Source organism: Polypterus senegalus, chromosome 8 (assembly GCF_016835505.1).
Source record: "Polypterus senegalus isolate Bchr_013 chromosome 8, ASM1683550v1, whole genome shotgun sequence".
NCBI classification, from domain to species: Eukaryota; Metazoa; Chordata; class Cladistia; order Polypteriformes; family Polypteridae; genus Polypterus; species Polypterus senegalus.
The window spans coordinates 27,190,231-27,205,650 of NC_053161.1; the positions used below are offsets into that span (position 1 = coordinate 27,190,231).

The 15,420-nt window shown below is 33.5% G+C and overlaps 1 protein-coding gene and 1 long non-coding RNA gene across 4 annotated transcripts in view; one reads left to right on the plus strand and one right to left on the minus strand.

The window, feature by feature from the left end:
- The window catches only part of LOC120533851 (A disintegrin and metalloproteinase with thrombospondin motifs 20-like), a 423,413-nt gene that overhangs the window by 324,916 nt on the left and 83,077 nt on the right, over positions 1-15,420 (plus strand). The gene's annotated exons all lie outside the window — the stretch shown is intronic.
- LOC120533852 overlaps positions 13,995-15,420 on the minus strand; it is a 29,194-nt gene continuing 27,768 nt past the window's right edge. For both annotated transcript variants that reach the window (XR_005634635.1, XR_005634634.1), the window contains exon 4: positions 13,995-14,968. This is a non-coding gene — a long non-coding RNA (uncharacterized LOC120533852). The remainder of the gene's footprint in view (positions 14,969-15,420) is intronic.

Here is a 15,420-nt window from a genome sequence, read left to right on the forward strand (position 1 = left end):
TTGTATATGTCTTTTGGTTTTATTGAATCCAAAAACAGCAACAAATGATATACAGTGTTGAATACTTTATGTGTTACTTTGTACAGATTTGTATTATTATTATAAACAGATACAGCACACAAATATGTGAATATATTAACAGTCTCTATTGGTGCTTACAGGCAGGTGTTGAACGTGCCTGTGTTTGTACAGAGGAAAATAATTTAAACAAGCAATGAAATCTGACATTTACTCAAAGTTGTACAAATGTGCTTTTTTATTTTTTTGCAGTTTGTTTTTATTTAATGGTGACGTTTTTATTATGAATACAGTGAATAATATAAAAAGGTGCTACTAATGCAGAATGTGATATTGTTTTTCATTATGATAACAGAACATGCCTCATATCTCTGCAATGTCTGCTGCTTGACATAGCAGGAACCTTATTTTAATTTTTGTTGGTCATCAATGGAATGTGAAATATCCTATCACTTCAGTTATTGTATGTGGCAGAGACCATCTATAGAGATATACAATTAAAGCATAAAATTGTATTACAATTAGAAAAGTAAATATTGAATTAGAACAGTGTTTTTACCAATATTATGGCATAATATAGAAATAATGAAAAGAAAGATTAAGCTAATCCAGAATACATCCCACAATGTGAATAAAAGAAAGGTGTGATTAAAAATACATAAACAATATATTTCAGTCTGAAATCCCTGTGTAACAATTGTTTCTTAATGCCAATTAAGATTGTGTGTGTGATATTTTTACCTAATATTTCCAGAATTAAATCCATTTCATTTAGTGGGATTCTTTTTGGAAAAGTTTAGAAAATGTCGGTACTTTGTGTTCAATATAGCTATCAAACAGCCTTGCATGGATAGCAGCATCACAGTGCTCTTTTAAAAAGCATACATACAGGTATATACAGTTGAAAAGGTATGCAAGCCATAGTATTGAAGATACATTTTGAACCAGGTCTCTCTTTCTTCTTTTAAATGAATTTCAGCTTAATTAAATGTAATTTTCTTCGATATCTGCACTTCATGCATGATTAAGTAAATACTTTGTTTTGTGTTCTGCTGTTTAATATTCTAATTTTGCATTTTTATTGAGTAAAATTATTTTTAGAATTTTTTTTTTATTTTTCATTCTCCTTAAGTAATTAAAAGACTAAATGTGGAAAGAGTTTGTAAACTTAATGGGTAGTTTCACAACCCCAATCATTTCATCCATGGACAAGTAGTTTCTTCTTGAAAAAAGGTTACAGTAAATGCAGACAAATATAAAGATGGTTGTGCCACAAGGAATTAATTTAAACTTATTGACTGTGTATTGTGCTTTCCTTATTTTGATTTCCCTTTATTGCGACCAATAATTAACTGTAACTAAAAAATTTAATTTATATTTGTGCAAGGTATCATGAGTACATCCTTTTTTGGAATATTTAAGAAAAAGCAATATTAGAAGGTATGCTTTTAAAAGGCTGAAATTAGATCTTTTGGGCAAAAATGTTAACAGCAATAGACTAAGATTATAAAAACAAGAAAATCTTGCTACAGTATGACCATAAAGAAATGACTGAGGAACTCCTGTCTTAAACAGTGAAGTGTACCTTTGTTTGTTTCGCATCTACAAATAATACTAAATACTAAGAACACTGACAATGGCCAACTGTAGCACACCCATTTAGAGATCAGGATTCATACTTCATCCTGGTTACTGAATTTGTAAAGGTTTAACATTGATCCTGGGTTTTTCAGCGGGTATTCACATTCCAAAGTGATGCACGGTTCTGACTTGCATTATTTTTTTCTACAATGCGAGCTCTATAAAATATGAGAGTTCAGAAATGAATGGATGAGTGGATTAAAGAACAGTCTTTAGTTTAAGCTAGACATCTTAGAACATTACATTTTAGTTTATTTAAACAAATTATCCTCTGAATTGGTCGTGTGTAAATAATAGTATGGTGAAAAATGAAAGTACTTAGCAGAATAAATCTTTGATTTAGGCCTCAGCCATATTCAGAACGGTTAAATGCACATAAAATATTCATGGAATAGCATAGTATATAACACTGCTACCTCCAGAGTTTGTGAGTTTAGTTTCCATCCTTGCCATTGACTGAATGGAGTTTGCTTTTTCTCCATGTGTCTTCCTGTTTCGTTTTTTCATGTAATCTGTTTTATCCCATATCACAAACACATGCAGCTTAAATTGACTAGCAATTCAATTTACAAATAATTCAGCATGTGCATCCCTTGTGATTTAGCAAATTTTTAATAACCCATATTTTCTGATCTGGTTGTGCCATTTCAGAAATTTAAGCTTGACTCACTTTTACTGCTGGTCACACTGTATTATTGTTATTATGTTTTAAGGGATGCTATCGCTGCTAATGTCTTTATTACACCTAAAATGCAGTTTTGTTGGTATAAAGTGATGAAAAGCATACAGCTATATCTATCTATCTATCTATCTATATATATATATATATATATATATATATATATATATATATATATATATATATATATATAATGTCAGATCATTTTCTTGACATTAATTAGATGCACTTATTTATGCTTTGATAACCTTTTTAAGAATCAGAATCTCTTAATCTACAGGATGAAAGTGGTTAATTAATAGTCTGAAGCTCATGTCAAGGATGTAAAGCAAATTCAATAGCTGAACCTCTCACCACACCTTAACCCAAGTGGGTATTTATGGCCAGGTCTTTGAGCAGTGTCAGAAACAATGTCATCAAAACAATTTTATGAATAATATTTCATCACTCGTCAACATCCTTTATAACTTTTGTGGTTTTTTCTTTTGGCCTTATGACAAGTCAAATGGGTATTTCTTATTATATTTTGTTAATTCTGTATGCTCCTCTAGTCTCTGAAATGTCCTTCAGTTAGTCTCCAGAATGACCAAGTTATTGAGACATTGAGATTAGTGCTCAGTCAGTAAATGTGTCATGGGCTATGATTTTCAGTTGTGTAATTTAGCATGGTGTTGTGATAAGATAAGCAACGGGTGCTCAGCAAATTGATATATCCTACAACATAGAGTCTTGTAATGTGACATCAACTTTAGTGTTATTGTTCTTAGCAAACAGAAGCAAGATGATGGATGGATGGATAATAGGTGTTACTCTCAGCAAGAATACCTGACCTCAAATAAGTACATAATCATGAACAACAGAGGGCTAAATTATACTTTTTTGTTGGGGTACAATTTCACATCTTGGTACTTCTTTCTGTAGTTGTAATGTAGTTGGATGTTACAATAACATTAACCAAAACTGTACTGTGACTGTTAAAGTGTTGTATAAAACACTGTCCAAAGCAGATAAGTACTGTAGAATGGTAGATGAGATGTCACTAACACCAAATTAACAGTGACAAAGCTTTGGCAAATTAAAGACAAAATATTTTTCAAACACTGTAGCAGCAGGCAGACTGAGAAAATTTAGACTGAGGTTAATTGTTTGTCAGTCTAGAGGAGTGTTAAGGGTGGACAATTCAGTGGACAATATGCTGGAGCTGGAGGAGTTCTAGTCTAGAGTAGCAGCCTAAACACCACTGTGTTCATCAGGTGCAAAGTTGAATTTGTTGAGACATTCTTCATGCTCATAACATGGGGAAATGGTGGAGGCTGTGGTGTATTTTAAGACATAAGTACACCCAAATACAGGAAGAGCTGACTTATCAATTTCCTTTAGAGTACTTTCTGGTGACATAAATGCACTGTTGTATATAGAATTAAAATAAGAATAAACAAGTTATACCTTCAAAAGTTGTCCAACAATACAATATTGAATTAAAAGTCAGTTTGACCAGATATCACTTTGCCACAGAGTGCATGGAAGAAACACTGGGAATACTGTACTGTCTGAAACTGAACAATTCAAATTTGCTTAACTTGGATCCACAGAGCTGTTGTACAACATATGGCAACTTGTTTTTAAAGACAGCTCTTTGTTTTCTCTTTTGTCCTTTGCTTTCATTCACATATCTTGATTACAATGTCCATTTGATGTCAAAATGTGCAAAAAAGATGTAGCCGCTTATACAATTGTGCAGAATAGAACAACTTCGGGAGATAAATGGAAATAAACCTCTTTCATCTTGAATATAGAATGCTATAGGTGCCATTGCAGTTAGTGTTAGTGTTTTCAAAGAGTCCAACGTAATTGAATTAAACAATTTTGGAAAATTAAGTTGAAGTGCTTTCAAAAGAACAGTGTGGAGATCCAAAATAAAACCCTGCCATGTAATTGAAGTAAATATCCAGAGAGTGTTTTAAAGGTATCCAGACAAAATATTGAATTATCTTTGCCATTGGTTTACCCAACAAGCTTGGTGGACTGAAAGGTCACCAGAGACTCTTTCCCTATTTCTGTTTTATTTTCATTTCATTGCTGTGTTCATTTAGTGAAGAAAATGGTATGGGGTACACTTGGAAATATCACAAAGGGTAAAATGAAGAATATTGTGTATTGTATAACATTTTTAATGTGTTACTGTATTGTCCAACTCTTTAAAAACTTAATAAAAATGATGTAAACAGTAAGTGGTTAGTTAAATTCCAATTATGTGGCATTTAAAGGTTAAACACTTAGTCTCACCACAAATTCATAGTTATGTAATGATCCAGACCTTAGTTCAAACCTCAGATTTTATGTAAAGATTTAAATAAACATTGCTAACCTTATGGTGTGTGGCTTTCAAGATCTTTGCAGATTGTATAATAACATAAAAGAGCTGCATTTGGCTCTAAGGTCTGCTATCTAAATTGCTCCAATCTAATATTAAAATAAACATTACTCACTTAAGAGAATACATGAGCATGTTTTAGTTAAGGAGAAATGTACCCCTTCATTTCTGAACCCAGGAGGAACCAGCTCTGGGTGGCACGCTATTGCAGTGCTTTCTCTAGCACATGCAAACTCAAATGTGCCATTTTAAATTTCCCAACTAATTTAACACACATCTTTGAGATATTAGAGGAAAATCAGAGTGCTTGTAGGATAACCAATACGAAAGAAATGGAGAATGGGCAAACTCCATGTAACCAGTGACCAGACTGAGATTCCAGTCCAGTTTCCTGCAGCTGTAAAGAAACAACACAAAATACGCTATTGTCCTACCTGAAGAAAACACATTTTCTTTTGTTTCTTTTGTTGTAAATTTTTTTTTTAATTCTGGCACTTGACTACATGTTTAATCTTTGTGTAGTCTGTTTAAGGCAGTTACTCTTATTGTTACTTAATTCTGTGCTGAAGTAACATTGTCTTGCTGAGTAGTAAATGGCTAGTGAAGTAATATTTCCAAGCCCACTTATTGAAATTCAGTGTTTCAGGAAGCTGGAAGCTATTCTGTGTGCATTAGACAGAAGGCTGGGGAGTCAGTCGATTGTAGGTCCCCATCATACTCACAACTGGCCAATTTAGAATCACAAGTTAAACTTAACATAGCAATCTATAGGTTCTGAGGATAAAGCCAGAGTACCTATGGGAAAAAAGATACAGATGGAGTAATCCTGAAAGCTTCACATAGACAACAACAAGACAGACTTTGAACCCAAGAGACTGGGAATAAGTAAGGCAGAATTTCTAACCATCCTGCCAACAGCTCCCTATTTTGGGTCAAATGTATCTGATAAATAAGTGAAAAAAAGAATAATTAGACATTTGTAAAAAAAAATATAAAGATACATAGGATTCCTCACCAGCCATATATTGTGCACTTTAATTATTTGACAGATAAATCCTAAACATTACAATATTTTATTTTGGAATTAAATTATTTTAAGGAGTCATTCAGGAGCTGTGGTGTTGAAGGTTCCATTCAATATGTGGTCCTGGTCATCAGCCGATGTCTTCTAATGAGGAAAACATTTATTTCATATATATCCTTAACTGTAAGAATACCTTTACTAACTTAGATTGGATTGTTTAAACAAAGTATGAAACATTAGTGGATGGAAGGTATTTATGGTGCACATTAAAACCACAACTCTTTAAATACACTTTATTAGTTACACCTGTATGGTAACAAGTAGGACCATTTTGCCTCCAGAATTCTGTTTGGCATGGATTGCTACTGATTCATACTCTGAATCCGCCAAAGGTGCTCTGTTGAGTTGAAATATGGAGACTGTGCAAGTCTTTAGAGTAAATGTCACTGTCATTTTCATGGAATTGGCTAAAAATGATTTGTGCTTTGGAGTTCCTTGGTGAGGTATTCTGCTGGAAGTACAGTATCCATTAGAAAAAATGGTAGTCTGTAGCCATCAAGGGATGCACTTGGTTAGCATCAACAATAATAAAGTGTGGCATTCAGATGACATTCAATTTGCATTAAGAGGCTTAATGTGTATGAAGACACTATTCAAACCATGACACTACTACATTGTACCACCAGCCTGTACTGGCATAAAGCAAAGTTAATCCTTGGATCCATGTCATATATGCCTAATGTGAATTTCCCCTTGGGATTAATAAAGTATCTATCTATCTATCTATCTATCTATCTATCTATCTATCTATCTATCTATCTATCTGTCTATCTATCTATCTATCTATCTATCTATCTATCTATCTATCTATCTATCTATCTATCTATCTATCTATCTATCTATCTAATTGTGACAGCAATATGTGCATATTGCAGCAGAAATATATATTTGTAAGACTAGGAAACATTTTTCTAATCTTTAAATACCCAGTTCTAGAGGTGAGATGCCCACTATATCTTCATTTTCTTGCTTGTAGCCAATGGGAGAGTGGACCTTGGTGTGGTCTCCTGCTGACGTAACCCATCCAAATTAAAGGTCTGACACATTGTGAACAGAGAGATGTCCTTCTGCACACCACTGTTGTAATGAGTGATTATTTGCCAATTTGTGGCATTCCTGTTACCTGTTAAGTAATTTTCTTCTGAGCTCATTACCACACAACACACATACACCTGCCACTCATAGACTGTTTTTTTTTTATTATCACACCACTTTCCCTAGGGACTGAAGTATTTGAAAATCCACAATCTCTAGCAGCTGCGACAAACATAAAATGGTCAAATTTCTCTAGTCCAAATGTCTTGCCAATTGTAACATATTGAATTTCATCCACATAATTAGCTTTTTGAAGCAGCAGGTTATTTTTATTAAACAACAGGTGTACCTAAAATTGTGACCAAGTAATGCATAATTTAATCAATGCAGAATAGTTTGTTATGTCAAAAAAGTAAAAGTTTATAAAATTGTCAGTTGACTGTTCAACACAACCTATGAAATGAGAAGTATACAAGTAAGACAAAAAATGCTACCACAAAAACATCTTGAAATAATAATAACGTAAATTTCATTTACAAAACTGCAAGCACATTTATTAGTTTTCAGTGGTTTAATCTTGTAAACTGTTATAAAATACAATTTTCAATGTTAGTGACTGTGACAGCAAAGTCAGAAGTTTTCTTTCTTTTTAATTTTCTTGTTTCATAATATTTCTGGTGTGTGTTCAGGCCATAATGTGTTTATGTATTTATTTTTTACATACTTATCTAGCTCCCAAACACATACAATTTTATTAAAATCCCTTTGAAGTGTATCTTATCATTTGATTTCATCTGTGAACCCAATGCTACCAAGACACACTAAAAATATCTTAGCTCCAGCATGATCTTACATTGCAATAACATAAAATTTTCAGTTCCTCTAAATTAAAACCATAGGGAGGTAGAGTCTTCTCAACAGTATCAAATGCAAGGCAGAAACCAGCCCAGGACAGGGCTTCGGTTAATCACATGGTCCAATCATTCAGACCTATGCTCACACTGCCAGTTAAACAGACATGGATTCAGGTACCATGAGGCAGCAGCACTAACCACTGTACTACCATGTTTTGGAATAAAAGCTGAAAACAAACTGAACAATGCTTTAACTTTTCTTTCGATGAGAGGAATCCAAAGTCTGTTCTCGTTGTACTGGATGCAAGGAAGGAAACCAACTGAGTCACTTTAGAGTCACTAATTGACCTCAATGGCACATGATTGGGAAAAGGAAAAAATAATGAGGCATGTTTAGAAAATCCTATGCAGTCAGAAAGATTATACAAACTTCAAAAAGTCGGTGATGTAGCTGGGGCTTTAACCCCATTTCCTGAAGTTGTAGCATAGCTTTACTAACCACTGCATCACCATTTCTTCTTCAAATCAGCATTCAACCAGTTAACCACCAGAATATTGACACTTTTCTTTAAGATGCTCCTATTGGTATTTTGTGTTTTTGCAATTATTAGATTGGAGCAGATGTAATAGTACAAGGATATTAAGAGATGATGAAAAAGGAAAGCAGCATTATGATTTAGTATACGGTTTGCTTAACTGATGGATGTAAGTGCACATTGTGAGGAGGTCAGTGATGCAAAATTGGCTGCTATGACCTTAAAAGTGGTTTAATGTAATCACACACATACAGGGAATTGGCTTTTAATAAAATGTCAGGTTTTGTCAAAAGGGCCAACTAATATATTTGATTGCCACACTAAAATCTATCCATTCATCTGTTCATCTTCTAAATGTATTTTATCCTGAGCAGGACTACGGGGAAGCTGATACCTATCCCAGCAATCACAGGGCACAAGGCATGAACAATTCCTGGGCAGGGCACCAGTCCATCACAGGGTGCTAACTGAAATGGTCAAAATAACTGAATACACTTCCTGGAGTAGATTTATTTGTTTAATGCTACCTCATCTCTCACCAAGTCAACCAGACAGCAGGGTCAGAATAATTGTATTATTGTATGCTATCAAAACAGCCACATTTCCTCCAGGTGCTTCAGTTTCTTCCCACATGACAATTAGGTGAATCAGCATTGCTAAATTGGCCATAGTGTGTGTGTATGTGTGTTTGTGTTCACCCTAAAATTGAATAGCGCTCTGTTCCTCTCTTGATGATTGCTGGAATAGGCTCCAACTCCCCTTGTCCCTGCCCAGGATAAGCAGCGTAAGAAAATGGATAGACGATTGGGTGGATGGGTGGATAAAAGCAACATACAGCCTTAAAATTAAATATTACTAATTAGGTACTTGGTGGAATTTAGAATTGTGGTAGCAAAAAATTATTGTTAAATCTATTACCTTAAATGCTGATGGTAGTTCATAACTGATGCCAGATGGTGAATAAATAGCTGTCTAATGGTTTCAAAACTTACAGGATGTCTGTCAATCATTTTAAACCTTCATAATCCTACTGAGCTTTTCAGAGTAACTCAGTAATTCTGTAAAGGACTACAAAGCTAAAATTCATGATGTAAGTCTGATGTGTCCAGGTTAGGCATTGCTGTTTATAATATAAGAGGATTTGTGTCCATCCAGAAGTTACAGTATGGTAGGTGTATTCAGCATTAATGCTTACAATGTGCCCTCTTTTGGAATGTATTTTGTAATGCATATAATGCATTGCATTTGTCATTCAACCAGATGGTGCATTGCATTGTATTAGAACTGTTTTTGAGAATACTGTAATAAATGTTGTATAGCTGAAGGTAGCCACAAACTGACATTAAAAATTAAGGAAATTTTCAATAGGAAAAATATAGGAAATTAAGAATGACCGAGGGAGTCAATTAAATAGTCTTTTGATCTACTCTCATTGATGTAGCAAAAAATAAAGTAGGAATAAATTGTGTAAATACATAACAAATTCTTTTTAACAGCTATGAAGAGGGATTGCTCCCAGGTTTGGAACCACTTTGTTCATTGCATCATCTACTTTTCTCTGTGTAACATTAAAAAGGCTTCAATGGGATGAATAATTACTCTATCAGTATTTTTTATCTCCTGTCATTTTTTCTATTTAAAATGTAATTTTGAGGTTATACTGTTGGTTGTACATGCCATTTGGTAGAATGAAAAATTCAATGCTTTTTATTAATACATATGATAGATACTTTGGAGTGGGTGTGTGGGGAATGACACCTTTGACTGAATGTGTTGTGAGTGACTTTCTTAAGTATTTTGGACTCTTAATCTACTTTTTCACTCCTTGGAATAAACCTTAATATATGTACAATTTAAATTCTACCTATCCTTAATATTCTATTAGGTATCTAATAAATAACTAGCATTACTTAACCTTTATATCCTTGCTAGTTTCAGAATCTACTGTTGTATCAGACAAGATTAAACAGTCTTTCATATATTAGAATTTACTGCAGAATTATCAAGAAAGAAACCAACATGGTTGGTGACAAGGACATTTGAAAGCTACATTGCACTGATGGTAATTACCAAAACAGAAAAAATAAAAATGCTACCAAACACTAGTACAATATTTTTCTGCAGTAAAGGTGCACAAACTCACAATATTCATGCACTTGTGCAATCAAAGGCATTGTCTCAGTTCATGTTGAAATCAAATGCCAAAAGCACTTAATTAGGCAATCACTATGGCAAATGTGGATCTAGTGTATTCATATGAAGACAATATTCAATATTGTTATACCCATAAAGAAACAGGGGTAAGAAAACATAGAGTCATTGCACTCTGTGTGACTAGATGGACTGTTATGGATCAGAATTCCAAAAAACATAGTAAGGACCAATTATCAAAAACAAACCAGAGTCAAAGTCTGAAAAAACAAGACAGAGGCCCTTAGCCTAGCTTGTATAATTTGCCTCAATTAACACTATATGCTTGATTTTATTTGTCAATCCAAATGTGTGGATGATGGAAGCTGCTTACCAAAATATTATTTAGGCATGATTCAAGCCATCATGGTTGGCAATTATAAAAATATAGCCACAACCATAAAAAGACTGTTTCAAAAGTAGCAACCATTCATAAAAAATATAAGACAAAAATTGTATCATTTGATAACAATTGAAAATAAAAACAATCACAAAAACACTTTCAGATTGAGAAAGACTGCATCCTGGGATGTCAGAAATCCAGATTTATTTCAGCATCACAGTTTGGTATGTCAATAATACTGTGACAGATCACAGTACATTGTAGAAGGTAATCAAACAGCTCATTACTGGAGCCATGTTTCAAGCCATATAGGACATTTATGACAAAAGAAGTCTTAAGAAAGACCATGTCACTGTGATGGAACCTCCACACCCTAGTATAACTGATTATTTATTGCACACCTGCTCTCCAACTAATAATGTCAGCTTTCAATTTAATAGAAGTTGACTGTCAAGCATTTTATTTCTCTATCCCATTAAACTGTTATCTTGTATAAATTCATCAATTGACCATAGCTGCATTATGTAGGCACACAATACCAGTCAGTTTACACTAGTCATTTAGGTGCTTCGGTTTCCTAACACACTGAGTGAACTGCTAGTGAACGTTATTCTCATTTTATTATTTTTATAGTAAACTTTCTTAAATCTTCCCAAAGATTCATGAGTTCAGATTTCAGTCTCATAACAGTTCTGAAATAAATAAAAACAATCATCACACAAAATTAAGATTTACTATTATAAATAATGCAATATTTTTTATCAAGCTGTATGGAAGTATACATTGTAAAATGTAAAAACAAGTTTATTCAGTAAAAATTATTTTTTGACTATAATGAAAAGCAATACATAAATCAAACGTCAGAACATTTTTAATAGAAAGGTATAATTATTGCAAGTTTTATAGCTGAAACTGTCATCTGGTCCATTAAAAATGCCATGCTTCTTAATTTTATCTCAGTAATTAATCCTGGAATCTTAATAAAGAATAGATCTGAGATGTTTGATGTGATAAGGCATCTCGTCTGATCAAAAACAGCACTTGGTAATACACTTCAGTCACAATAGTGTACTTATAGGCTTCCCTATCCGAATTTTATTACTTTCTTAGTCTTTACAAGTGGTAAACTTTGAAGTGGTTAGTGCTCCCAGCCATGTCACTATCTGTGTCAATTTTGGATATTCTGCCATTTGAGTGAATGGGATTTTATGGGTAGTTTGTTTCTCCACCAATATCCCTAAGAAGCAAAAATTTCACTGATTAGCAACTTCAGGCTGGCTTGATGCTAATGAGAGAGTGTGTGTGTGTGTGCATGTTGTGGTGTGTGTAAGTGTGAGCCCTGTGATGGACTGACACCCTGTCCAATATGGGTTCCTACCCCTGAGCCCTTTATATTGGAAGAGAAGTTGGCAAATGAATAAATGTTATTAGCCAACATTTCAGTGATGACTATACTGAAAATCTTGTTTAAAAATCTATTTTTTACTGTAAGTCATTGAGTTTATTATAATTAAGTTTATTGTAATTTGTAGCCATCTGTCTTGTAGAGATTCACAAGTATGTCAACTGCTGTATTGAAAAGAGTTCTAAATGAATCTAAGGGAATTGTTACAGTAAGTGTTAAAGACATTGAGTTGAACCATAAAGAAAAATATTTTAGTATTCTAGTGGCTAGGATTCATTATGTTGTCATGAATATGCTATAACCCTAGATATAAGAACGTAATGGACACATCTGTATGTAAAAATGTATGTGATCATACCCATGTACATCCTCTTACAAAATAAAAAAAAAAGATATTTTCCCAAATAGTTAATATTGTAAGAAGTATTTCTTTACTCTTTTATTCAGATCATTATGTGAACCATAATCATTTATTTTCTGGACATTTCATTTGTATGTCATTTTCAGGAAAGATACTTTCGATAATGATATTAATGGGTTCAAGTTGAAAATAAATAACAGTACTACAAAAATGGTGGGCAAAAGTAGGTTTACAGTTGTGAGTACACAAAATGCAGAGTTTATTCTTGCATTATTACTTATTTATTAATTATTCTATTTATTTGTGCCATTGTGACAATCATTTGAGTTAATAAAGTTAATAAAGCTATTGTAATAATGATAACCTGCATATCTGTTTCCATAATAACAACTGTAAACTTACTTTTACCCACCCCTGTATGCAGTATAATATATACTGTATGTGTATATTACACAATAATTCTTCTACACATAAATATCTGACGAAATACTATAGTTAGGTACATCTAGGTCTCAATGCAATTTTAAGTGAAACACTCATGTAACTGATTTATTACTTACTGCAAGTTGCATGTAGATGCAGCTCCACAGCAACTACTGTTCATTCTTCCACTTCAAAAGTTTTTGCTTACCTCTTTATTAGCCCTTTCATTTTTATACGTCCAAAGGCATTTAAAACTCATAACTATACTTTTATCTGAGAAGCTAAAACACACATAATTTTTCATTGTTTCTTCGAGTACATCTGCAAAACTCAAAGGCGTCACAGTAATCATAGTTAACATCTTTGCTAGCATTTGAAAAAACAAATTGTTAGCTTTCCTGGATTTTGCCAGAGACATAGTTGAATAAGTATAAACATATTGAAGACTGCCCACTAGTGGCATGACAACCTTTGTAAATCATTCTTGAGTATAGTAGTGGATATTGAAACCATTATCTGTCCTTATTCTGTTAAGAGCAATTTTAGTTATTAAGGAGCCTTATTAATTCTTAAATTAAGATTAAATGTGGAAGAGGTGGTTAAACTTTTTTGGCTAAAATTCTTCTCAGCTGAGCGATATAGCCTCTTCAAGAGGTCACTGCTGCAAAGGCAGAGTTGTGGCTAGAGGAGCGATTGCACAAAATGCAAACAGATGTGATCACAAGGCAGTCTTCTGTAATGGCTAGATCTTAAACTGCAAGGTTGCAAGTTCAGTTTTTCCTCCAAACTCAGTGTGTGACCCTGCGCAGTACACATGATCTACCTGTGCTCCAACTTTAAAACATATATGGAAATAATCACAGTATATCCTAATCCATCTGAATTAGGTAAAAGCATCTGTCCATATATAATTTGTTTCAGCTTATTTAAATACTTGGTTTTTAAATGACTGATTAATTGATTGTGTGTTTACTGTTTGCTGAGGTGTCACCCTTTGCATGGCTGCACTCCGGTCCCAATCTGGGATCCTGAGGTAGTTTGTCATGTGGTGTGTGCAGCAATGCACTGTATCAGGGCATGCTCCTAACCTCTTCCTCCTTACTGTTTATTAAATATTTCTTGTAAATGTTGCATTTGGAATAGATATTTTACCATAAGATCCTAGTGAGTAACATTTACAGTAAGTAACATATAAGGGAAGTATGTGTAAACTGTACACAGACAACATTTAGGCATGCGATTTGAATCCAAGATGTTGTATTTATGCTGCAGTATTGATACCCACAATGTGACAAGGCTGCAAATAAATGAACATTCAGTATGAAAGAAAACTTTTAAAGATTTATATGCAGTTAAATATAAGTAAGAAAATTACATACAGCAACAAATGCACACAGCTTCTGTAATTACTTTTTTTTTTACCTCAGACAGGTGCTATAGAGAAAATTGCATTTGTTGAAACACTTCTACTCCAAGTCCTTTTGTCAGTGTACAATATGAAATAAAGTTGGAGCTATCAAAACACTCAAATACCACCAATAAGCAAAATCACCAAAGCATCTCTTAACAAAGTTGTGTATTTTATATTATTTAATTGAATCTTAAATAATATTTCAATAAATACAACATATTGTGGCATATATAAAATTGTTATGTAATGGCCAACAATTAAACTGGCAACAACATTTGGCACCGACATACTTTGCCTCAGGTGATAACACACTCATAGCCATGTGCTTACCTTTGAAAAGAATTGTTGTATTTAAGCAGGCACTGGAGTAATAACTTGAATATTAGGTTTCTTTTTTTTACCTTGTTGCATTTTTATTATTTGAAACCATTTATGTTTATACACGTGTCTTGTCTGGGTCTCTTGCCATTGTTTTGAGTAATTCAAGTTTTTGCCCACTTTTGTGTTTACCTTTTCCTACAGTTTACTGTCTTTTATTCACCTTTCCATGCCTTTAATGACTTTCTTCACTTCATGCTGCAGCAGTTCCATTGTGCTCACTTAGGTAGGAATGCCTAAGCAGAGAAAAAAAAGGTTAAGCATATACAAGAGATGTAACTCACCAGGTTCTGTATTGTTTTTGAGTTGTAACGTTCACATTAGTGGTGGAGTTCGTAGCCCTGTAGCCTGAAACCTGCAGGAACCACAGGTCGAAAAACATGTCCTGGTCAGTGTGAGTGCAGAGTTTGCATGTTGTCCTCAAGTCTACATAGGTTTTCTCAGTTTTTTGTCACATCTCAAACATGTACTGTACACAAAGTAATCTGATAACAATAAACATGCCCCATATGAATGAGTGTGCATGTGTATGTTCTGTGATTGTCAGGCTTTAAATTTAAGGCTTGTTCTTACATTGTGCTTCATAATGCCAGGTTGCTCTCTGTTCCTATAAAAGTATTCATATATTTTCCTTGCAATATATTTTAGGTTGTGCACCCATAAATATCTGATAGTAGCAGTGTTTCTG